This window comes from Rosa rugosa, chromosome 1 (assembly GCF_958449725.1).
Source record: "Rosa rugosa chromosome 1, drRosRugo1.1, whole genome shotgun sequence".
Classification (NCBI taxonomy): domain Eukaryota; kingdom Viridiplantae; phylum Streptophyta; class Magnoliopsida; order Rosales; family Rosaceae; genus Rosa; species Rosa rugosa.
In genome coordinates this window covers 24,270,615-24,295,515 of record NC_084820.1, presented here as the reverse complement: position 1 = coordinate 24,295,515, position 24,901 = coordinate 24,270,615, and the positions used below count along the sequence as shown (strand labels likewise).

General features: G+C 44.2%; 1 long non-coding RNA gene and 1 pseudogene across 1 annotated transcript; both read right to left on the bottom strand.

The window, feature by feature from the left end:
- Positions 1 to 489: 489 nt before the first annotated feature.
- LOC133724988 (glucan 1,3-beta-glucosidase-like) lies at positions 490 to 23,695 on the bottom strand (annotated as a pseudogene).
- Positions 4,587 to 21,335, bottom strand: LOC133724344 (uncharacterized). The gene is made up of 5 exons (XR_009853630.1): positions 21,064 to 21,335; positions 20,854 to 20,943; positions 20,267 to 20,332; positions 19,511 to 19,601; positions 4,587 to 4,990 (listed from the first exon to the last, which is right to left on the bottom strand). It is a non-coding gene; the product is annotated as an uncharacterized LOC133724344 (long non-coding RNA).
- Positions 23,696 to 24,901: the final 1,206 nt, after the last annotated feature.

The following is a 24,901-nucleotide window of genomic DNA, read 5'->3' as shown; positions in this document are numbered from 1 at the left end:
ATATAGTCATATAGATGAAAACTTTAGTTTAGCAACCTACTACTTAATTACTCATCCATATTAAATATCATAACTCTATTATGTATGTACAATTTTAGAGAGATTATGTTGTAAATAGGTTTATTATGACTTAGTTTAGTTTATATAAAAATTTCATTCAAAAATATAATTTTATAAATGCAATGAATATGATTTCGTTATTTTTAACCGAAATTTTCACCGAATTTGAAATTTTTTCTGAAGTTTGAATTAAGTACCAAAATCAAAATTTGAATCCTTGATTAAATGGATCACATATTTATGCTTGTAATATGCATGAGGAAACAAGAGTCTTAAGTCCAAAAACAAAAGGCTATGTCGCTTACAGAATATTAATTGAAAACAATAATACCAATACTGAGACAAGTTTGTTCCATAAGAACAAAAATTTATTTTGGTTGAGTATAAGCTAGGATGCTTGGTTATTAGCATTTAAATCCACATTAAGCATCAGAGATAAAAGCACTTTGCTATTTTCCTCATTTTATTTTGATAGAGTCCAAAAGGCAGCTGAATTTATCAACATTATTCCAGATTATAGAATAACCTAATTGAGTTTTATGTAGTTATTCTCAATCATCCATTTGAAGCTCCAGTGATTGTACTGATACTTACAAGACCAGTATGCCCATCCAAAGTAGCACGGCCGTAAACATTTAGTTGTGCTTTGGCAAATCTCTGGTAGTCTTGCATAGATGCTCCATTTATTGCCCATTCTACAACCCATTCCCCTGTAGAGTATACAAAGTACGGAGCTTAGTCTCAACCAATGTAGGTTATCAAGCCTTTATATATATTGTAAATTTTTTTTTGTTTTAAGAAAAATCAAACAAAATGGTCATAGATTGACTAGCTAGTGCTGATTGCTTCGATCATGTCTTACCAACAAAAGTGAGGGGTGTCCATTAAAAGTGGTCACAGCTGCAGCGAGATCAGAACCTCGTTGGTTGTAGATGAAATCAATGTTTTGTTGCACACTAAAGCCGTTGAACTTGTCTGAATACAAGATGTAGTATATCAGCTTGTTATGTTATGAAACTATTATTCCACAGCACTCATTTGGTGCTCAATTTAGAGTTTGGCAATGTAACATGCATGATATATATATACATGTGCATGTGGTGCATGACATAAAATTAACCTTGCTGCTAAGAAATCTATAACTTCCACAGTCTTGTGTATGTATTTATCTCCTCATTCCTGAGAGCCATCTCTTGTTCCACTGTGATCATTGACGTTTTGGGAACCTTTAACAGCATGTAGGTCTATAATCACCTTCATTCTAGTGTTTCTACACATATGTTCAAAGAATACTGTGAACCAGTAATTAATAGTTCTAAGTTCTAACTTGAAGCATTACATTCTCTATTTGTGGCTTATGTATAGCAGCGTGCGGATATGCTTACACTATGCCAAAAAGGCCTTCAGACGACAGAACTGTTCTGTCGTCTGAACGAACAAAAATGTGTCGTCTAGTACGGTGTCGTCTCTTGAGGGCATCAGACGACAGAAGTGTTCTGTCCTCTGATGAGTTTTGCATTTTGGGAACTCTCTCATACAACAACAATTAAAAGTTGTGCTAATTTACTTTAAACGATAATTATATGTGGTCGTAAAGAGCATCAGAGGACAATTAAGTGTCGTTCTAGGATAGGTTTGTATGACATTTAAGTGTTGTGTGAAAGATTTTGAAATTATACATATGTGATGTTGGGAAATGGTTTAGACAATAGATATCATATTCTTTCTGTTATGTCAGTCTCATTACGACGACAATTTATTGTCGTTTGAGATTATTTAGACGACAAATATTTGTGGTCTGAATATAAAAAGGACTACTAATAGTACATGTTTTATATTGTCTGTAATCACGTCCAATCACACTTATTTGTTGTTGTTATACACTTTAGCCAATACTTTCAACTAACTTATGTTGTTGTTTTGCCTTTCAGACTACAATTTTCTGTTGTCCCATTGTCAAAAAGACAATAGACTTCTTATTGGTTTTTGTGTTGTTTTTGTGCAGCTGCAACCACACGTTTTGGTGTGCCTTTGTTGTAACTTGCAATTTGAAATAACAAATATTACTAGTCTCCTGTTACAATTGGTATGCATGCATTTGGAAATTAAAATTACTCGTTCATGAAACCATAAAATCCACATCCAAAAGCATTCATTGCAATTTCCACTAATCCATCATTATCTCATGTACACAAACCTAATCATGAGCATCAATTCAAAATGGCTCATATCTACTAATTTGAATCTGCAAACAAGTCCAAATTCTTAATGAAGGAAAAATTTCTACTAGACACAAGTTAAATATAGGAACTAGCTAGTTGTACTATTATATTACACCTGGTGGCTTCCCTTGGGGATCACATAATCTCCATAATTGTCCCTTGACAGTTTCCTACACAGAAGCATGCATGATTATCACCAAAATAGGGGAGAAACAAACATAACATGTTAAAAGGAAATCTCAATTAAGATGGCACTCTTGTAGAAATGAACTAATATAACATGACCAAACATACTAGGGGTACTCATGTGCTTAGACGAGAAGATATTTTGATGTAATAGTTGCCTATTTTAGTTTCTTATATAGAAATAAACAGATTCATAACAAAAATGTTTGGAAACTTGGCATAAATTACTGGATACTAATGGTTATAATGGCCAGGACTCATATCCAATGGTCAAAACAAGAACAAATGTAGATGTCCTCTCAAGAAAAAATAAAAAATTGCAGAAACTAAACAATTACATGTAGTTACTTCATCTACCACAGTAGAGCAATAGAGATCGATAGAAATCATTGACGTGAAACTGCTTCCCAGATTGGGTTTGTGAGAAGTCAGAAGAGCTGTTGCTCCACCAGTTGTTCCAGCAAAAAGAAAAAGAACATCCCAGCTAGAAGCTCGGGGTGCAAGTCTTTGACCTTGGCCTTCTCCTCCTGAAATCATCACAACATAATCTTGTTTCAGTTACTACTTCTATGCTGCGGTTGATTGTATTTTCATACCACATAATCAGAATATCATTTTCGGTATCCAAGATACAATCCATAGCCACCCATTAACAGCCTACACAGATCAAATCGTAGACAACAATGTGAAGCGACTCTTACACAAGATTAATAAGGTATAGCATGCTATACAAATGCATAGGAGAAGTGCACTTTGTACTTTCAGTAAGTGAATATAGTATTCTGTAAATGAGAGGTACACTATGCTAACCTTACTTTTCCGACCGTTATGTGCTATGCATGTTTGAAAGAGTTTATAGTAAACACAGATGATAGAATGTAGAAGGCATGGGACATAGTGCAAAAACTACTTCTGTTAATAACATAAATAAATCAATCTCAGATTAAGCTGGGTTAACTACATTTTCCTTTCTGCAGTGGTTACAGAGCATCTTCTGAACACCAAGCCTTTTGCATAAACTCAGACCATTTTATTATTTAAAAGATCACCATAGTCCACAGTGTGGAACTTGACATTATCATAAAACTGGAGCTGAATCAAGTTCCAAACTATTGTAAGAAACATACAGAGAAGTCATCCAAAAGAATAATAGAATTCATTATATGCTACTTTCCTATTATACTAACCAGATGAAGAAGCAGAAGAGTTTTTCTATTTACAATGATACAAATGAAAGACTCAAAGAAGTAGTATTTCACCTCTTTCGTAAATTTCGTTCAAAAAGATGGGTTGGTTCTGAAATCTTGGATGTCTTTCTTCTCGATCTGCATGAAAACTTTGAATCGAACTAAGGGGCTTCAGTTGAACAGAGATGAAGGCCACTGCATATCATAATCCTCACAATTCTGTCTGGTTCACCCAGGTCTCATCCTTCCTGTAACAAAAGGCAAATTCATGAATAACTCGGAAGCTCAAATGAGAGCATTCCAGCAATGATCTGAAACCTAAATGTAATGTACTTTAGGTTATTAATGCTTATGTAATTTACCACTCTCCTGCCTAAGTTTTCTGAAATGTAATATACATAGGTTCTGTCTTGCTGCTGATTGTAAAGAATGGATTTTTAGATACCAAAGAGCAATAAGAAGAAGGGTAAAAAAAAAGGAATCAACTTATATCTATTGAAAAAGCATGATCTTTTTGTACTATCCAAAATGTTGCAAACCAGATCATTCAATTTGATAATATCATGAAGCATCTAATCCATCACTAACTTATGAAATATATAAAAGCTCTAAACATATATGAAAGGAAACAGAGATACGGAAACTGTCTGTACCTTGTAGACATATATAAACCACCCTCTCCAACTTGTAGACATATTAGGAGCATTGATGTTAAAACTGACTGTAGCTGGAATTACATTTAATAGCCTATAAACTGATCTTTTAATTTTGTCTATAATCCCTAAACAAAAAGTTCTGTAAGAACAAATTAGATTCTTCTCCCAAGGTTTAGTGAAAGAACTAAAGTAAAAAATTAAAAAAAAACAGTGATTCAACATTTCTCTCTCTCTCTCTCTCTCTCTCTCTCTCTATATATATATATATATATATATATATATATATATATATATATATTAACAGTTTAAGAAGATTACCAATTGACTTGACTACTCTCCTTTTTAGAAAATACATCATTGTTCTCAGTAGGATCATAATCATAGGAATTGTGATCAGAGCAATCACCAATAACCGTTTCTTGTTTTGTTGACCTTCTTCCTCTTGAGCTGTCAAAGTAAACATATTGGTGACCTATCTTCTTAATTAAACATGTCGAATACCTGATATTGCGTAACAGTAGATGGTGACTTTGATGGAGGCTTCTCGAATTGGAAAGCAGCTGGAGATGTCGGATTTATACACAGGGATTCAGAGAAAAAGTGTAATCCGAGAGTGAATCCCTTCTCAACACTGTATGTCTCTACTCCAAATTTTTGAAAGGGAATACTCATTATCATCCTGCAAACTGATGTGCTCATATTTTCCTATATTTCTATGCCTCTTAATCTTGGTTTTTATGTTTAGTTCTCTTGATTTATGATTCATTTACATCTTGTTAATGCTCAAAGTCTGGCGGTAGCCAAACTTCCGTTTAACGCGGGTCCGACTGGCGGACCACTACTCTGTATGCTTGGTAATTCCTGCTAGCTGCCAAGTGAAAGACAGGGCGTCAGAGGGAGACCGCGTTGGGCGGTCTTCACTTCTCCGATGCCTAAGTCAGTTGATATATAGGCAGCATAGTAATAAATGAGAGTTAATGCGTAATTTAATGAAGGGAGAAGAGAGGACCTTTTATAGGTGAGGAGAGGTCTGATCTTCTCCTTGTTTTCGATGTGGGACTTAAGTGCTTCAGTTCCCAGTTTCAGTAGCTTCTGATGCCGTCTTGGCAGAGTGCGTGGCGGCGCGTCAGCGGTGATCCTGGGGAACGCTTGTGCTCAGGCCGTGGTCCGCCTGGCTGCCTATCTGTGGGTTACTCCTTTGACGATAGTTGGTACCTCTGGCGGTACGATGAGTGTGTCTGATTATAGCTAATTATGCTTTGCAACGTACATGTAGGTACAAGTCCCCCAAGTCCCCAGTCAAGGAGGGCAATCTTGGTTGGGGAGTTGACCGGCGGTATGAAGTGTTTTCTTCCGCTAGACCTTTGCAAAAGCATAATTAGCGTCAGTGCGTTGTCAACCATGGATATTACTGAGCAAACGCTTTATACCCTTTCGGGTGGGCCCCTGCTAGGCCCCCCAGGGAGTCCCCCACTCCCCGGCTAAGATGGACCTCCGGATGGTCGCAAAATTTGTTTGGTGAGGGGGAGCTGCACGGAGCAGAGGGTGTTGGGTAGCGAACCCAATCTTTAGGACCCGAGTGACGGGGGTCAACGTACCTGATCAGGGTCGTCGTAGACTGTTGACTAGTCCCCGTGTCCCGTAGGGACAATCTGACTGTAATGCCGCGTGGCGGTCATTTGTCAGAATGAGGCGTGGCCTCGGGATCCGCCGCTGGCGTGAGTCCCCCCGCTGGTTCACAGCAGTAAACAGCGTCCTGTGGACGTGTTTTGGCGTTAATTTATTGAGCGGTACCGCGCTGAACAAAGTACGCGACTTGCCAGATAAAAGAGGTTTCCGCTAGAGGTGTGTAGCGGAAGGTGCCCCGTTTGTATGATGACAAGGGAGAAGTTCCGCGGTTGGGAGACTTCGTGAATAACAGCGAGTGAAAAAGTTCCGCTGGCGAGGTTCCGCCCAGTGGAGATGGTCACTTGGAGAGAAGTTCCGCTGGCGGGGTTTCGCTCAGCGGAGACTCACTAAGAGGACAAGGGAGAAGTTCCGCTGGCGGGGTTTCGCTCAGCGGAGACTCACTTGGAGAGGACAAGTGAGAAGTTCCGCTGGCGGGGTTTCGCTCAGCGGAGACTCACTTGGAGAGGACAAGTGAGAAGTTCCGCTGGCGGTGTTTCGCTCAGCGGAGACTCACTTGGAGAGGACAAGTGAGAAGTTCCGCTGGCGGGGTTTCGCTCAGCGGAGACTCACTTGGAGAGGACAAGTGAGAAGTTCCGCTGGCGGGGTTTCGCTCAGCGGAGACTCACTTGGAGAAGGGCGTACCCTGGATTGCTTTCGTGATACGCCTTGACACGTGGCAAATACTTAGAGGGTTAGCGTGTGGAGACGCGTCTCCTCAGTCCGGCCGTCTTCTCGTCATTAATGCGAGTAATGATGGATTTCGTAACCGAGGCGACGCCTCGGTTAACCCGGAGGGTTAGCGCGGACAGGGGACACGTGTACGGCTGGGGTGTGATGTCGTTTTCTAGCGGACGGCCCAAAAGCTTCTGACGTTGACATAAAAGGGGGGGAACGTATGGAGAAAGGAGATCAGAAAATCCATTCGAACTGTTTGTCGTCTTCAAGCTCTGCCCAGCCGAGATTTGCAGAGAGTGCCGTGCGGTGGTGGAGTTGTCGTGGTCGGAGAGACGAAAGAGTTCCGTTGTCGGGGCACAGCGAGTAACAGCACGCCAGAGAGTTCACGACCGAGGTGAGTGTTCTGGTTATCCTTCTCTTTGGTTTCGTGCTTTTGTCGATTTATGGGTTTGGTGTGTGTGCCTGGGATGGGTGTTTGAACTGGGTTTCTTGATGCTCGTCGGGGGTGTAAGATGAAATTTGAGGGTAGGGGACGGTGTTTAACAGAGAGTTGTCAGTTAGGGTTTTGCTAGATGGTTGAATCTGGGTTGAGGGGGGTTTGTTCATGTTTTGGTAATTTCTGGGGAGTTGTTCGTGGTGTTTCTGATATAGGGGTAGGTTAGATCCTTCTGTGGGCTAACTGATTTGGGTTTTAGGGTTTGGGATGGCCAACGTCGTAGAGATCTCGAGCAGTGAGGACTCCGGGTCTGACGTGTCAATCAGTGCGGCGGATAGGGTTTTTATTGACTCGTTGCGTCCGTCTGCCCGTGCAGGAACCTCACTGCCGGAGCCGTTAGACATCGAGCCGCTGCAAACCATACCCTGGGAAGTTGTCATGGGCCGTACGTCGCGACCGGAGAGTTCTAGGGCGGGTGAGGAAGCTGCCGCGCAGGAGAGGAGTGAGGAGCGGCTAGCAAGTAATAGTGCCGCCAGTGGCTCCGCTGGCGGGGGAAACGTGACGGGGGAGGAAACAGAGTCAGCGTGGGTTCTCCACGATGGGACCCCCGTCGACGAGGCGGGAGGGCGGATGACTGCCGCCGCGGTCAACCGGCTGAAGCGGACATACCGTTTGCCGGGAGTGGTGAAACTTCGTCAACCGACGGCGGAAGAGAAGGCCTCTATCCTTCCAGCGGGGTTCGCCGCCGTTCACGAGGCAATATTCCGCCAGGGGGTGACGTTGCCGCTAGTGCCCAACCTGCAGATCCTGGTGTGTGAGTTCGGCCTCGCGTTTGGGCAGATCTGTCCCAACATGTGGCGGTTGATGCTGGCGATGAACTCCTTGTGGCGGCTATCCGGGTGCGAGGGGCCGACGGTGGCGGAGGTCTTGCACTTCTACGAACTGGTGTACGTTAAGCGCCAAGGTTGTAGGGGGCAAGTAAACTTGAGCCGCCGACAGGGAGCGCCCAAGCTGATAGAAAATTTGAGGGACTCGATGTCCTACTGGCGGGGGACGTTTTGCGTGGCGACGACGGGGTGGGAGTATCAAGCGGAGTCCAACCAGGGGGAGCCGACGTTTAGGATTAAGTCGGAGTTTCAGCCAATCCGAGGTTGTCCGTCGATCTCCGCTGAACATAGTTGGCGGTTTAATGTAGATATGTTGCAATCGTTTGACTGACACCTTCTGTTGTTTTACAGCGGGACTGCGCTACAATCTGACGCGAGAGGAAGAGTGCCGGGTTGCGCGCATCAAAGGTTGTTGGAAGAACCGCAATTTGTTGGACTTCCGTCTCCTCACCGGCTGGGAGCTGTTGGTCGATCAGCAGCTGACGCGCGCTATCGGTAAGAGATTTCCGCCACCTTGTATCGCTTGATAACTTGGTTAAAGCTAACGGTTGTTTGCATGTTCTCAGAGACTCCGCCAGGCAACAAAGCGAGCCGTGACGCCTTTGACAAAGCCATGGACCGTGCGGAGATAGAAAATTTCCTGGAGACAATGTATGCTTCAGGCGAGGCGGCCCAGATGACAGTGGTGAACCCCGAGACGCTGGAGGTGAGCGCATCCGAGGTTCCGGTGACGCTGCCCATGCCGCACCACTCGCACCTAGGGGCCGACGGTCTGCCCAGCGTGCAGGTGGATGGGCAAGCGGGCGGGGGGAAAAAGGGATCCTCTGCCGGGCCGCAGAAGGAAAGAGTGGTTGCCACTCGACGCGGGCCACAGAAAGAAAAGGTCGTGGCTCCAGTGGGGGCTGCTGCCGCTGCGGTGGGGAGACAACCGCCGAAGGGGACCAGGGCTGCGCCCACTGGAGATACCCGGTCGATCCTGCGGAGGCGGTGCCAGTGTGATACGGACGGGGAGGAGGATGAGGACGAGACCCTCGAGGTCCACAGGCAAAAGAGGAGCCGACAAGACCCGTCGAAGGCTCCTGTGACGGCCGAGAGAGAGAGACCCGTGAGCGATCTGGACTCGTTCGCTGCCTTCACCGAGTTCATGACCGACAGCGAGCGGGAGTTTCTCTACCACTTGTGCGAGCGGCTGTCGTTCGGCGGTCTTGCAGGGATGACGCGGCCAACGACGATCGAGCAGTCGCCCTTCAGCTCAGCCTTTGGGCATCTGGCGGTTGGGCTGCATGAAATGTTCTCGGCGGCCTACAAGCAACCGCGCATTGAGGGACAGCTCCGAGAGGAGGTGAAGAGGCTGGAGAGGGAGCTGGCGGAGGCCAAGGACATGCTGGTGGATGTGGAGCGACGCCTGATGAAGGCAGACTGTGACGCGGCGGACGCTCGAGGCAAGCTAGACGTCGCCATCCAGCGGGACATAGAATGGAATGATAAAGTCTCTCAGCTGGAGCAAGACAAGGCCTTGCTGCAAGAGCGTGTGACCGCCAAGGAGAAGAAAATTGACATCCTGCAGCGGGAGTCTGCCGCCAGGCAAGGGGAAGTGAAGAGATTGGAGGGAGAGTTGACCCGGCTGAGGGATGACGGAAGCCGAGCCGCCGCCGCCGCTGTGGAGAATTTTAAGCAGTCGGCGGAATATAAAGACGCGCTGAATGAAGCGGCGAAGGCTGGCGCCCTGGCGAATGTCGAGCTGTTGCGAGCAAAGGGTGCAATTGATTGGGCCAAGGCGTCCCTGCCCAAGGCGCCGCAGGCAAAAAATGTAGCGCCGGCGAAGAGACCCCCGCCAGTACCCAGTCCCCCCGCAGGTGGCAGCTCAGGCAGTGGGTATCAGACTCCGGCGGATGGGATCATTCAGACGCCAAGTCCCACCGCTCGAGGGACCGACCAAGCAAGCCGTGAACAGCCGTCGCAGGCCGAAGTAGGCGACGCCGAGGCCAACCCCTGACATGCCGGACGTGCCCTGTTTTGACCGTGTAGCCGCCGAGGCTTTTCATATATGTACTTGTGTTTGTTTTTTTTTTTTTTTTTTGAATGTAAGGAACAATTTTTTTGGGTGGGGAGTCCCAGCCCCGAATATATGAAATATGGAACTTTTGACGCTGTGTGATGACATGTCTATACCGCTAGAGTTTGACTTAGGATTTTCTTTTGCAATCAATGAAAAATTAAAGGAATTAAGATTGGTCCAAGTGCACAACGTAGCGGACGAGGTCCGCTGACGATTGCCGGCGTTGCCAGCTGGCCTCAGTGCTAGACTTGGTAACAATGGTTTGAATAATTCCTCATTTCATTGATAACTGACTGGTCAGCGTTAACAAAAGTGGGGATGTACCCGTTGGGTAGCTTCCCTTAGCTAAATATTAAACAAAAATTTAGCTAAGTCAAGATGCTCCTGGGTAGGGACACGACTATTTGTAGTAATACCGAAGGTGTTCGGTGTTCCAAGGGTGGGTCGTAGTGACGCCATCCTTGTCCATTAAGTAGAAGGTGCCTGGGCTAACGACTTCTACTATTTTATACGGACCTTCCCAAGTTGGGCGGAGTTTTGTTGGTGCTGGAATGACTTCCTTCATTACCCAGTCCCCCAGTTGGAGGTTCCGGGCTTTGACTCTGGCGTTGTAGAAACGCGAAACTCGTTGTTTGTTTTGCAGGTTTTGCAAATGGGCCCTGTGTCGTTTTTCCTCGAGGAGGTCCAAGTCCAGGTTGATGCCATCGCCGTTAGTCTCTGGGTGGTAGCACTCGACCCGGGCGGTGGGTTGAGCTACCTCGACAGGCAGAACGGCCTCAGTTTCGAACGTCATACAAAAGGGGGTTTCACCAGTGGCGGAAGATGGAGTCGTCCTGATGGCCCAGAGTACTTCTGGAAGCTTTTCCGCCCACAAGCCCTTGGCAGTGTCGAGTTTCTTTTTTAGCAGCTTCTTGATGATCTTGTTTGCCGCCTCGACCTGGCCGTTAGTTTGTGGGTGGGCGACAGAGGCAAAGCTCATCCTGGTGCCCAGATTGGCGGTGAATGAAATGAGCTCCTCATTGTTGAACTGTGTGCCGTTGTCTGTAATGATTGTGTGTGGGACACCATAGCGGCAGTAAATGTTTTTCCAGAGGAAGTGAATGACTTTGGCGGTAGTGATGGCCGTCAGTGGCTCGGCCTCTATCCACTTGCTGTTGTAGTCGATAGCGACAACGATGTACTTGAACTGTCCCTTGGCGGTTGGGAATTTTCCCATCAAGTCGAGTCCCCATGTAGAGTGGACCCATGGACCGATGATGACTGAAAGTGGTTCAGCCGGCGCATGTGGGAGATCGGCGAACTGCTGGCATTTGTGGCAAGATTTTGACACTTGCCGGGCGTCCTCGCCAAGCGTAGGCCAAAAGTAGCCCTGTCGCATTGTACGATTGGCCAGGGATCTGGCGCCCGAGTGGTTTCCGCACTCCCCGCCGTGAATTCCTGCCAGCACGAGCTTTCCTTCCTCCGGGGTCAGACAGCGGAGGTTGGGGTGAGTGAACCCCTGGCGGTAAAGCTTGCCATTCTGGATATTGTAGCGGGTTGCTCTCCGCTGGATTTGGCGTGCCTGGACTTTATCCTCTGGTAGTGTGCCGTTGCGCTTGTATGCAGTGATTTCGTCCATCCAGCTGGGGTTGATTTCAATGTTGAAGATCTCCGCTAGGGTTTTCGTGATGCTTGGCTTATCCAGGCATTCCACCCTTGTGTCCGCTGGACTTTGATGTGGTTGGGCGGTTGCCAGTCTTGCCAGGGAATCAGCCTTGGCGTTCTTTTCCCTGGGGATTTGTGTGATGGTGTGAAAGTTGAACTTTTTGAGCAACGTTTTGACATATCCCAAGTATGCCGCCAGCTGCTGGTCCTTTGCCTGGAAGCTGTCGTTGACCTGGTTAACGACTAATTGAGAGTCGCTAAATATGTTGACGCTGTCAGCCCCCGAGTCAATGGCGAGAAGTAGACCGGCGATCAGTGCCTCGTACTCCGCCACATTGTTTGAAGCTTTGAAGTTGAATTTCAACGCGTACTCCGCGTTCAGTCCCCCGGGTCCTGTTAGGATGACTCCGGCGCCGCTGGCCTTGGTGCTGGCGGATCCGTCCACATGTAGGCTCCAATCTGACTGGAGGGGACTCGCCTCCCCGACGGTTACCACTTCCGCTCCAGGTACCATCTCTACACCGGGTTCAGGCTGACGATCGGTGAGTTCAGCGATGAAGTCCGCCACTGCCTGGCCCTTTATGGAGGTTCTTGGTTTGTATTCTATGTCGAACTCGCTGAGCTCGATGGCCCACTTGCTGAGGCGCCCCGAGTGTTCAGGGTTCTGCATTACTTGTCTCAGCGGTTGATTTGTTAACACATGGATTGTGTGGGCCTGGAAGTACTGGCGGAGGCGCCTGGCGGCAACGATAAGTGCAAGGGCCAGTTGCTCCAAGGGGGGATACCTTGTTTCTGCTCCGTTCATGCCCCTGCCGGCGTAGAACACCGGGAGCTCATCCTGGTCTTCCCTTCTAACAATTGCGCAACTTACCGCTGATGCAGATACCGCTAGATATATGAATAGGGTTTCTCCTTGGACAGGGACGGAGAGGAGAGGGACTGCCGCCAGATATTCCTTCAGGCCCTGGAACGCCGCCTGACATTCCGGATTCCAGTCGATGACCTTCTTGTGCGTTGTTTTGAGGAGTTTGAAGAACGGGGCACACTTGTCAGTGAGTCGAGAGATGAATCGAGAAAGGGCGGTTAACTTGCCCTGGAGGCACTGGACGTGCTTCTTGTATTCTGGGTCCGCCAGGTCAAGGATGGCCTGGACCTTGTCTGGGTTAGCCTCGATGCCCCGCTCGCTGACAATGTATCCCAGGAATTTGCTAGCGGTGACTGCAAAGAAACATTTTTCCGGGTTGAGGCGCATGCCGTAGGCCAGGAGAATGGTTACTATGATCCTGAGGTTTGCCACATGTCCGCCGGCCTTTATGCTCTTAACTAGCATGTCGTCCACGTAGACCTCGATGATTTTTCCCAAATGCTCCGCAAACATGGCGTTCATCAACCGCTGGTAGGTGGCACCGGCGTTCTTCAGACCGAAAGGCATGACATTGTAGCAGTAGAGGCCTTTGTCGGTCGTGAAGGTTGTGCATTCCTGGTCGCTGGGGTGCATTTTGATCTGATTGTATCCGGAGAAAGCGTCCATCATGCTGAGGAGCTCATGTCCGGCGGTGGAATCGACCAGCTGATCGATTCGGGGTAGCGGGAAACTATCCTTTGGGCACGCCTTGTTGAGGTTTTTGAAGTCAACGCACATCCGCCACTTGCCGCTGGGCTTTTTGACCATTACCAAATTTGAGATCCACTGGGGATAGACGACTTGGCGGATGAATCCAATGTCCTGGAGCTTGGCGACCTCTTCTCCGATTGCCCGATATTTTTCCTCATCGAAGGCCCTCCGCTTCTGCTTGATGGGATAAAAAGAGGGTTTGATGGTCAGTTTATGAGTGATAATCTCAGGGGAGATACCTGGCATGTCCGCGTAGGACCATGCAAAGACGGAGGCGTTATGACGTAGGAATTGAATGAGCTCTGCTTCAACTTCTGGATCTAGTTGGGCGCCTATACGGACCGTCCGTTCAGGGTGCTCGTCCGAGATGCAGACAACCTTCAAGGATGTGTCTGGGTTGACTGGCTCCTTCCTCACATACTTCTCCTCCTCATCCCTAGGGTCCTCGAAGATATTTGGTGGCGGTGCCTGGTTTCCCACCGTTAGGACATCATGGCGGCGTGTTGACCGTGCCATGGTCGTTGAATAACACTCGCGCGCCAACTGCTGGCTTCCCCTCACACTGCCTGTGCCGTTAGGCGTGGGGAACTTCAGGAGAAGCATGTACCCGGCGATAATGCACTTAAGCTTGTTGAGCGCCGGTCGTCCGAGGATGGCATTATATGAGCTGAGACAATCAACGATTATAAATTCTGTATGTACCTCCGCCATACACGGACTAGTGCCAATAGTCAACCGCATGTAGTCAGAACCGAGCGGCTGTGTGACGTCACCAGAGAAGCTGAGCAGTGGCTCATGATCCTGGAGCAACTTGTTATTCCGCTTGAGATGGCTGTAGCAACCACTGAAGATGACGTTGACAGCGGACCCGCTATCTACCAATATTCTCCCTACTGAGAACCTACCAAGAATGGCATCGACCAAGAAGGGGTCATCATGGGGTAGGTGCACCCCGCGCTCTTCTTCCTCAGAGAATGTGATAGGTTCCCAACCAACCTTTGGGACCTTGGCGGATCTCTCGTAACGGATGTTGCAGACTTCCTTTGGGTGATTAACGCGTGCGTAACGCTTTCTGGCCCTGTGAGACAAGCCCGTGATTGGAGCACCGCCGTCGATTGTGTTAATGCGGCCCAACGTCTCTACGTTGGCGATCACTGGTGGCGGTTGGCGTACCTTGAACTGTTCCATCTTGCCTTCACGGTACAAGGTCTCAATTGCCGTCTTGAGTGCGTTGCAGCTGTTGGTATTGTGGCCGCTGTCCTCGTGGTATTTGCACCATCTGCCGGTGTTTTTGGGTTTGCCCGTCTTTGGGTATTTTGCTGGAGGAGGTGGTGGGATTTGATCCTTGCACTGATTGTATATTTCCTCGTACGAGGTTGTGAGGACCGTGAAGACTGCATACCGCTGAGAAGACTCCGTTTGCTTGTTGCGGTTATCCTCCTGGGTTGGGCGGTTGCCCTTGTGGTATTGATCCTTCTGCCGCTTGTTCTGGTAGTGGCCCTGTGGCCATTCCCTCTTCTTGTCAGTTGGTGATGCGGCAGGTGCTTTGTTAACGGTTTCATGCTGACTGGAGGTGGGCTGTGTTGCCTTTGCTGGCGTTGCCGGTGGCGGTGGGACTTCTCCATATGTAATGAATTCCGCCTGGGCGTGAATGACCGCCTCACTCATGATATGGTCATATGCCGCATTTGGGTGATTGTAGTTGAGGTGATAGAGGAATGGTCCCTTGAGGAGTCCTTGCTTGAAGGCCGCCGATGCCATCGACTTGTCCAGATCGCGGCACTGAGATGCCGCCGCTCGCCACCTTGTGACGAATGCCTTGAGTGACTCATTCTCTCCCTGTTTGACGCTGAACAGCCGACTCGTGTTATGATGTCCGGCGGAGAGTAAGATGAACCGAGAGAGGAAGGTATGTGACAGTGCGTTGAATGAATCGATGGATCCTGGCGGACATTCGAAGAACCAATTCATTGCCTCTCCGTCCAATGTTTCGCTGAACAAGTGGCACAGAGTGGGGTCGTCAAATCCCTTATTGTTGGTGACCTTCTTGAAGGTGTCCATGTGGACGAAGGGGTCGGTTGCACCGCTGTAGTGCGACATCTTTGGAGTTTTGGCGTACGCGGGCCTGATAGCTTGTAGGATTTCAGCGGTGAAGGGTCCCGGTCTGGACGTGAAAAGTGGACTTTGAGTTGACGGCGCGGCGCCCGACTCCGCCCGGACCAGCCTTTGTTCCAACTGCTGCATCCTCTCCAGAATTTGGGCTGTTGCGTCGCCAGTGGGTCCGGCATATACACCCCGCTGGGTCTGCCTATGCCTTGGCGCAGGCGGACCATCCTCAGTTCTTGCCCTAATTTCCGAGCGGTTGGTGCGTGGTACCGACTCTGCTTCCTGCTCCAACATGAGTTGGGGAATGGGCGGTGGTCCCATCCCTAGTAGTTCAGGGGGGTCCAGCGGGACCTGCATCTGTACAACCGGTTCCGGTCCCAATGTACCAGCGTGGGGATGACTACGCCTTGTACTATGCGAATGCTCGCTCTGTACCGGGTTGGCGGTTCTTTCTAACGTCCTCTTCAGGTCGTCGAAACGTGACATCAGCGCGGCCACCTGTTTTTGGGCCTCGGACTTCTCTCTGCGCTCCTCTTCACGTTCTCTGTTTGCCTTGTGAAGGTCCGCCAGTGCCAACTCGTACATGGCGGCGAGGTCCTGGCCTGGTGGGCGGCTGCTGCCTGGATCCGTCTCACCGCCGGGGTTGGTTGGGGTATTGAATAGTGCGCGGTTAACCCCTACCGCTGGATTGGATGGTTGAGGGATGGCGGACTGGTCTGCCTGCTCATCAGCGTTTCCCCCGCTACCGCTAGTCATGGTAGTTGTGATGGGATGACCTCTTGTTCAAGGCTTCCCACAGACGGCGCCAATGTTAATGCTCAAAGTCTGGCGGTAGCCAAACTTCCGTTTAACGCGGGTCCGACTGGCGGACCACTACTCTGTATGCTTGGTAATTCCTGCTAGCTGCCAAGTGAAAGACAGGGCGTCAGAGGGAGACCGCGTTGGGCGGTCTTCACTTCTCCGATGCCTAAGTCAGTTGATATATAGGCAGCATAGTAATAAATGAGAGTTAATGCGTAATTTAATGAAGGGAGAAGAGAGGACCTTTTATAGGTGAGGAGAGGTCTGATCTTCTCCTTGTTTTCGATGTGGGACTTAAGTGCTTCAGTTCCCAGTTTCAGTAGCTTCTGATGCCGTCTTGGCAGAGTGCGTGGCGGCGCGTCAGCGGTGATCCTGGGGAACGCTTGTGCTCAGGCCGTGGTCCGCCTGGCTGCCTATCTGTGGGTTACTCCTTTGACGATAGTTGGTACCTCTGGCGGTACGATGAGTGTGTCTGATTATAGCTAATTATGCTTTGCAACGTACATGTAGGTACACATCTTTTAGTGTTTTTGTAGGTTTGTTCCATAGAAAGAAGAAAAGAAGATAAAATGAGCAAAGTATGATTGAAAAGGCAATGTGCAATCTGAGACTGGGAATCTGCCTGTGCAGAACATCCAACTTCGCCGAATTACTGGGAAAGTACCAGATCGAATCAGACAATGAGCCTTATATCATTGGAAAGCTACGGATGTCTACTTTCTGTAGAATTTTACGGATCTCGATTTCAATACTTCTGGAGAAAGTTATGATTATTTTGGTGAAGATAGGTCGGACAGGAAATCTGCTCGGGATTTTACACACATTCGTGGAGAACTCAAGTTTCGTGGCACAAGAGCATCAATCCTAATGTTTCAAGCAAGTTAATTCAGATGAATATTCAATGATGAACTTATTCCTACTTCTACAAGAGATATTTCAAGGTTTTCCCATTCCAAATGAAGAAAGGAATCTAAATCCAAGTTTTACATGGAAACATGAAACCAAAGATGAGCAGAAATCTGCCCTATATAAGGGAGCACGAATTTACATGAGAGGAGTCTCGGGAGCACAATGTAGACGCCTAAGGAGCAGAGACGACTCATCCATCTTCCCCTTCTTTTCCCCTTCCATTCTTTTTATGTTTTTCCTATGTTTTACTTAGTTATCTTTTGTTAAACCTTTTCTAGGGTTAGGATAATGCTCTATCATGATTGTTTATGTACTTTGATGTTTTATTGATGGATTTATAGTTTCTTTATGATGAATGTTTAATCACTATTTGAATTGATGCTTTATGTTTAAGTTCTTTGATTGATCACCTTAGGGCTTTACATATAGTAATTGGAAGACAAGTTTGAAGCAGAGATGCAATATAATTTGATTAGCTTCTTGTGATTAAGTGTGGTAAATTACATTATTACTTGAGAAAGACTAATGGTTTGCTTGATTCCCTTGTTTTCTAAAGCGTAATGAGTCTTGCATGTTAAATTTATACCTGAGAAGGATAAACTGCATAGTTAGGATTTATGATCTTTACCCGAGAGGGAGAGCATCATACACTTAAGGAAAACTATGGTCTAGAGTACCTGAGAAGGACTTAGATACAGGAATTATCATCTAGAGAAACAAAAGAATCTATTAATTGCATTGAAACATAAATAGGATTGTTAATGGTTGATTCTGAAACCCTAAGTTTTATCATTATTTGTTTCTTTCTTTCTTTCTTTAATTTTCACATTATTTGTTTAGTCGAAAACCTTAAAACCATATCTTCTTTAGTTTGATTGTTTATGTGTTTTTGTGTTTGGATTAATTAGGTTAGGATTTAAATTAATTATCAATCCTCAGTTGGAACGACCTCGTACTTGCACACTATACTAACGACGATTCGTGCGCTTGCGAGTTTTAATTAAAATTTCCCAACAAGTTTTTGATTATTTGATGTGCTCATATTTTCCTATATTTCTATGCCTCTTAATAACGAGTTAAGAAAAGAATGAAGATGGAGAAGAGAAGGAAGTTTAAGTGTGGGGGTAAGACTTGTCCATAGAAAAAATATATATGTATCTATGTGCCGTGAAAAGAAGAGAAGAAGAAAAAAAAAATTGAAAAAATTATATGTGACGGCAAAAGAAAAAAATATGATAAGTGTTTATGGATTTTAGTTCCCCTCATTGTGGATTTGGAGTTAGCTTTGAAGTGAAGGCCTATTCAAGAAAAGTTTGGTCTTTGTCCAATTCACAAAGTGTTCAAAGGAAGTTTAGAATGAAGCATGACAATGATGACATTTGGCCCTTTATAAAGACTTTGAAGGAGTCTATGACGTTTCTATTTGGTGGAATTTCAAGATTGTCTCTCTAAATCAACAAGAGCTCTACTAGGTTTTTAGGATACTTTGTGATTTTCCTATCCCTTTGTTTCTATAAACCCTAAGCCTTGGCCCCATTACAACCTTAATTATAAGACCTATTTGATCCTTGAAAAGAGCAGCCTTTGATCTGTGGAGATGAGTTATAAGAGTTGAACCTATGGCTTGAGTTCATTTGTGCAAGTAGTTGGTATCCTTCATGAGATCATACTTGAAAAAATATTTTCAGAAAAAGCTTTTTCTTTCTATTATATGTGAGCTATTTGTTTTTCTTATATATTATCTCTCTCACATATAACTTGAGTGAATATATGCTTTTGCATGAGCCGTGAATCTGAGAGAAGAAAGAGGGTAAACCGGTGAGGATTTGAGTCATAACTTGTTTGAAGCATGCTGAGATTAATATCACATCACAAACTAAAATATTTTTTTAGGATCTTAAGGTTGAAAATCAAAAACGAAAGCCTGCAAAAAGAGTTTCAATAAAATTCAAGTCTAAACTTTTCTGCTATGTTACAGAGAATGTCCAAACTTAAAGTCTCAAACTTTCAATCACAAAGCTTGATACTTGATTCTAGTCTGTGATTTTATATAGCCAATAAAATCAGTAAACCAAATATGTTTGATTAAGGACCTCGAAGATTGTAGAACCTACTATTATGCTAGACCTATTCAACAAAAACAGAACATGAACACCAAAAGTTTATTACTATCATTCAAAAACAAAACAATGAGCTACTGAGGACTGAGGAGTGACACAACCAATGCAACCAAAAGCACAGTATACATTCAAGCAATTGCAGCAAAACTCTCAATTTCAAGCTACAGATCTCATTTTGATCAAACCTTTTAATCTAAAGGGCCCCTAATCTTGTGACTCAAATATGCAATGCAATACCACATTAGAAAAGGTAATGTAATTGTAAATAAGAAGGCTCACCTATTTTAAAACCATTATATTTAATGATTGAAACATCTGGTCTTGCATTTTCTTTGCTCTCGGAATCCATCGATATGCCCATGCATCCACCCTGTTTAAAACCAATTGTCAGGCATAAATCTCAAAACCAATATATGATAAGGGTTACATTGTTGGAAACTAAAGAGCAAAAACTATTATATTTTTAGGATTACATCTCAGACGAAGACACACCAACATAGACCACTTGCAGAATGTATACAATTGTCACTATTCAGTCAAAAGTGGAAATGAGTAATTCTCCCAACTGAAGAAATCAAAACGCAGAAAACTCAAAACACCCGAGACTACCAAACTCTATATACCAACATTAGTAAAAGAGAAAAAAAAAAATTATGCGTATAGGGATGCAAAATGAAAATGAAACTACTCAATTCTATAAACACTCCATAATGCTTCAAAGAATATGAAAGGTCCTATCTTTACACACCGAACCTAATCATAATACTCCTACCATTTAGTTTTATTTGCTGAAATTAACAAAACCCAGAAACATTTTTTATGGAAACAAATAAACAGGTTTTTGTTTTCAAATATATTTCAGTTTCAAATTGGATAATAGAAAGCGAAAGTTTACCCAGTCTAAAAGAAACTAGTCAAATGCGGAGCTACAAGCACAGAAAAGAAAACCAAATTCACAGTCAAAGCCAAATACATTCATATCAATTAGTGTTGTGCAGTGAAGAATAGTAAACTGACCCTAATGCATTCAAATACCTTAATGAAAGAATCTGAGAGTGAGCACTGAGCAACATTACCAGCCAAATTCCACAAACCCTAACCCTGTGGAAGGAGACCACCAAATTCAGTCTTAGATGAACAATTTTCAAGTATACAACTGACATAGCGAAGAAAGTTGATGACAAATCTACACTAATATTGCTGACAAATTTTCAATATCAGTAGCCAAGAAGACACATTTTATTCATTGATACCATTGATTATACATAACAAAAGCTATATCCGAGTCATCTGACTATTGAAACAAAGTTGGAAACATGCATAGATCATCCAATTTTCATGTGTAATCATTCAGATTCCAAACTTTCAAACAATTGATGATGCCCACAAGAAAAGGCTCACTACCAATTGAAAGGCCCAAATTCTACCACGCATGAACATATTTAGGTATTTAGTTGGGAAAACGTAATGATATTTATCATTCATATTTGATAAAACCACTCAACCCAACATCTAGTAGTCTCTTGAGAAACTGACCAAATTGGTACTGAAAATACAAATACAACTCAGCCTTAAAACTAAATGTACTAGTCATATACCAAATTTCTGTCAATATTACTCACCAGTTTAATCAAATGTACCGGAAACCAAAACCTCTACAACTAGCAATTATTTGCTGAACTTGCAACCCATTGAATTCCTCAACAGAATCACTATAAAATATCGAAAGTTAACCAAAATTAACCTCCGATTAAATGAAAATCCAAATTACAGAAAACAACAAACTATCAATAAGAATTCGGATCCTAAGCAAACTAGTTGTATTATAATACCTTTCAAAACGAGGCAAAGCAGAGTCGCGAGGATGAACTGAAAATAAGATTCATGCTCAGCTTGCCGATTTGGAAACCAAAATTTCTGCCCGGGCAATTGGAAATCTATCATGGATCGAAAAATCAACTCAAACCTCATAAAAATTGAGATAGTCGTCAATTCACACATTCACAGAACATAAAAGTACAAAATCGAGGGGAGAGCATAAGAGATGTGGGGTATTGGAGCTGAGGGGTTAGGATTTGTGTTTTGAGTATTAGGGTTTTTGGGCCTGGATTGAATTTCAGAGGCAATGGATCGGGATATGAGAGAGTGAGAAAAAAGAATGACGAAGAAGACGAACGGGAAGGGATGTGTGATTCAGATTTGGGTTTGGTGCGTTTCTGATTTTTTGGGTTTCAGTCTTACGGAGAAATAGAGACAAAGGAGAGAAGAAGAAAAAAAGTAATAGATAGACAGAGAGTTTGTGTAAGAAAAACGAAGAAAAATGATAAATTAGACCAAACCTTTGGAGCACCAAAAATCCCGCTCAATCAAAAAGCCCAAGTCAAAATAACTTGGAAAATTTTAAAACAACCTTCACACTTAGACAACACTTAAATGTTGTCTCAATGTCACAATATTTTCTAGTCAACTAAGGCCTTGGCTATTTGAGAGGGAAAAGACTCAATCAACTTTTGGATATCCCTCCAAATTTGAGATAGGAAATCATCACCTTCTACAACTACATAAATGTGTTGTCTGAATGCTCACCATTTTTCCAAATTAAACCAGTATGGTTTTAGTATATATTCAGACGACAGAAAAAAAAATGATGTCGTCTGAAAAACTCAGACGACATAAAACAATACTTATGTCGTCTGAAGTGTGTCGTCTGAAGGCCTTTTTGGCATAGTGTTAGTGTGCATTTATGTATGCAAGTATATCTACGGACGTGTGTTGTTTGATGATCAATTTTCCAGTACTCACTTTGCCCAAGTGAAAGCATTGTCCAAGGCTTTTAAAAGAGTCCCTAACTCTTCCAACAAAAGGCGATGTCCGTGTTTGATCTTTACATGCAATCCACCATCCAACTGGGATCCTCACCGCATTCCAGCCGTTTGATAACATGTACTTGAAATCGTCTTCAGTGATGTAAGTGTCCCAATGATTCTATAAATGAAGCATAGATTAGAGTAGTATTCTAAAACTCGGCCGCCCAGGCCGCCTAAGCGCTGGGCGGTGGCTGACCACCGCGAGTAACACCTATTCGGCGAGGTAGGCGGACATGGATTTGGGCGGCCGATTAGTCAGCCTAGGCGGGTGATTAGTTGGCCAAGTCGGCCATAATCGTCTGGGCGGAGTAGGCGGGTTTGCTATATATTCGCCTGGGTTTCTATTTGTTTCTCCCAAATCACTCCTATGGCCACCGTCGACCACCACCATCTCTACCTCAATTCCGTTCTCGTTGTCGACCTGCGCCCATCCGAACTCTACTTCATCTTCCTCTTCTGCATCTCACCGCTTCGATGACGACGTTTTGATTCCCAAAATCAAGAGTTCTGTCCTCAACCAATCGCCGGCAGCCGCAAACAATTGTTTCCTTAGAGTGTTGCCTCTGGTAGGCAAGCGAACAATATGGGAAATTTATCTTGAGCAGTCTGATGAGAGAGGGAGAGAGAGAGAGGGAATTGATAAGTTTGTTGAGTGAAAAGGTCGTGGCCTCTCCGTTCTCAATTCTAAGGTCATGATGTTTGGCTGTTGTGTTTCTTACCCTTAATCAATGGTTGGGATTTGACATTTTCTATTTGTCACTAGGATCGTGAAACCTCACTACACTCTTGCTATTGGCTCAAATTCCCACTACCAAGATCATGAAACCTCAATCAAATTTATTATTTTTCATATTCTTATTTATATAATATATTTTTATGTTATAAACACAAAATAAAAATTAAAAAAAATTAAAACCGCCTAGGCATCCGACTAGGCGTCTAGGCGCTAGTCCCTCGGCCACCGCCCGACTAGTGTCTAGCGATTTTTTGAACGTTGATTACTTATACATATATGCATATGGATTTACTAATTCTTGCTTGGTAAAGATAAACGTTCACTAACCTGCAGGACTTTGGAAGCTTCTTCTGAACCATAACGTACTGAAATAAATTTTAGCGACTCAAATATTTTCACCTCAAAAATATTTGTAAGCTTCCGCTGTGTTTTTACAAAAAAAAAATTAAAACAAAATACCTTGCGGTTCTCTAGAATGTGGATCAAGCATTCGATTTATGTTTCAGAGAGTCGCGGCACTGTGACGTGCTCAAGCTGGAGAGGTGCAGTTTGGGGCGTTACAATAACCATTGGTGAGTTGGTATTCACCTCGTAAAGTTTTTACTATTGTCATAATGAAGACAGATGGATCACTGTCTTTCCATCCTGATACTCCAGTTGGACCATAATTCGCAGTCACTTCATTCTCCAGTTTTGCCTAATGACAACATACACAGGGATGATTGTCATGTCGGCAAGCCATTTACTAACACACTGATATATCAAGTATACTAGCCGCTTCTAAATCTTGATTAGAGAATGTACCTACCTGGACATAGTTACCATTTGATGCTCGAATGCATACTCGAAAGGTTTTTTCATCTTGCGGTTCCTTAGTTTCAGTCTCAATCTGAAATATCTCAATGTCGCCAAGTTCTTACATGGTTCTCTTTGCTAAGACCTTACTGCTAATGTTGTGAAATTTTAATTAAAACTCGCAAGCGCACGAGTCGTCGTTAGTATAGTGTACGTGCAAGTACGAGGTCGTTCCAACTGAGGATTGATAATCAATTTAAATCCTAACCTAATTAATCCAAACACAAAAACACATAAACAATCAAACTAAAGAAGATATGATTTTAAGGTTTTCGACTAAACAAATAATGTGAAAATTAAAGAAAGAAAGAAATAAATAAATAATGATAAAACTTAGGGTTTTAGAATCAACCATTAACAATCATATTTATGTTTCAATGCAATTAATAGATTCTTTTGTTTCTTTAGATGATAATTCCCGTATCTAAGTCCTTCTCAGGTACTCTAGACCATAGTTTTCCTTAAGTTTATGATGCTCTCCCTCTCGGGTAAAGATCTTATATCCTAACTATGCAGTTTATCCTTCTCAGGTATAAATTTAACATGCAAGACTCATTACGCTTTAGAAAACAAGGGAATCAAGCAAACTATTAGTCTTTCTCAAGTAATAATGTAATTTACCACACTTAATCACAAGAAGCTAATCAAATTATATTGCATGTCTGCTTCAAATTTGTCTTCCAATTACTATATGCAAAGCCCTAAGGTGATCAATCAAAGAACTTAAACATAAAGCATCAATTCAAATAGTGACTAAGAATTCATCATAAAGAAACTATAAATCCATCAATATAATATCAAAGTACATAAACAATCATGATAGAGCATCATCTTAACCCTAGAAAAAGGTTTAGCAAAAGATAACTAAATAAAACATAGGAAATACATAAAAAGAATGGAAGGGAAAAGATGGGGAAGATGGATGAGTCGTCTCCGCTCCTTAGGCGTCTACATTGTGCTCCGAGACTCCCCTCTCATGTAAATTCGTGCTCCCTTATATAGGGAAGATTTCTGCTCATCTTTGGCTTCATGTTTCCTTGTAAAACTTGGATTTAGATTCCTTTCTTCATTTGGAATGGGAAAAGCTTGAAATATCTCTTGTAGAAGTAGGAATAAGTTCATCATTTAATACTCATCTGAATTAACTTCCTTGAAACATTAGGATTGATGATTTTGTGCCACGGAACTTGAGTTCTCCACGAATGGTTGTAA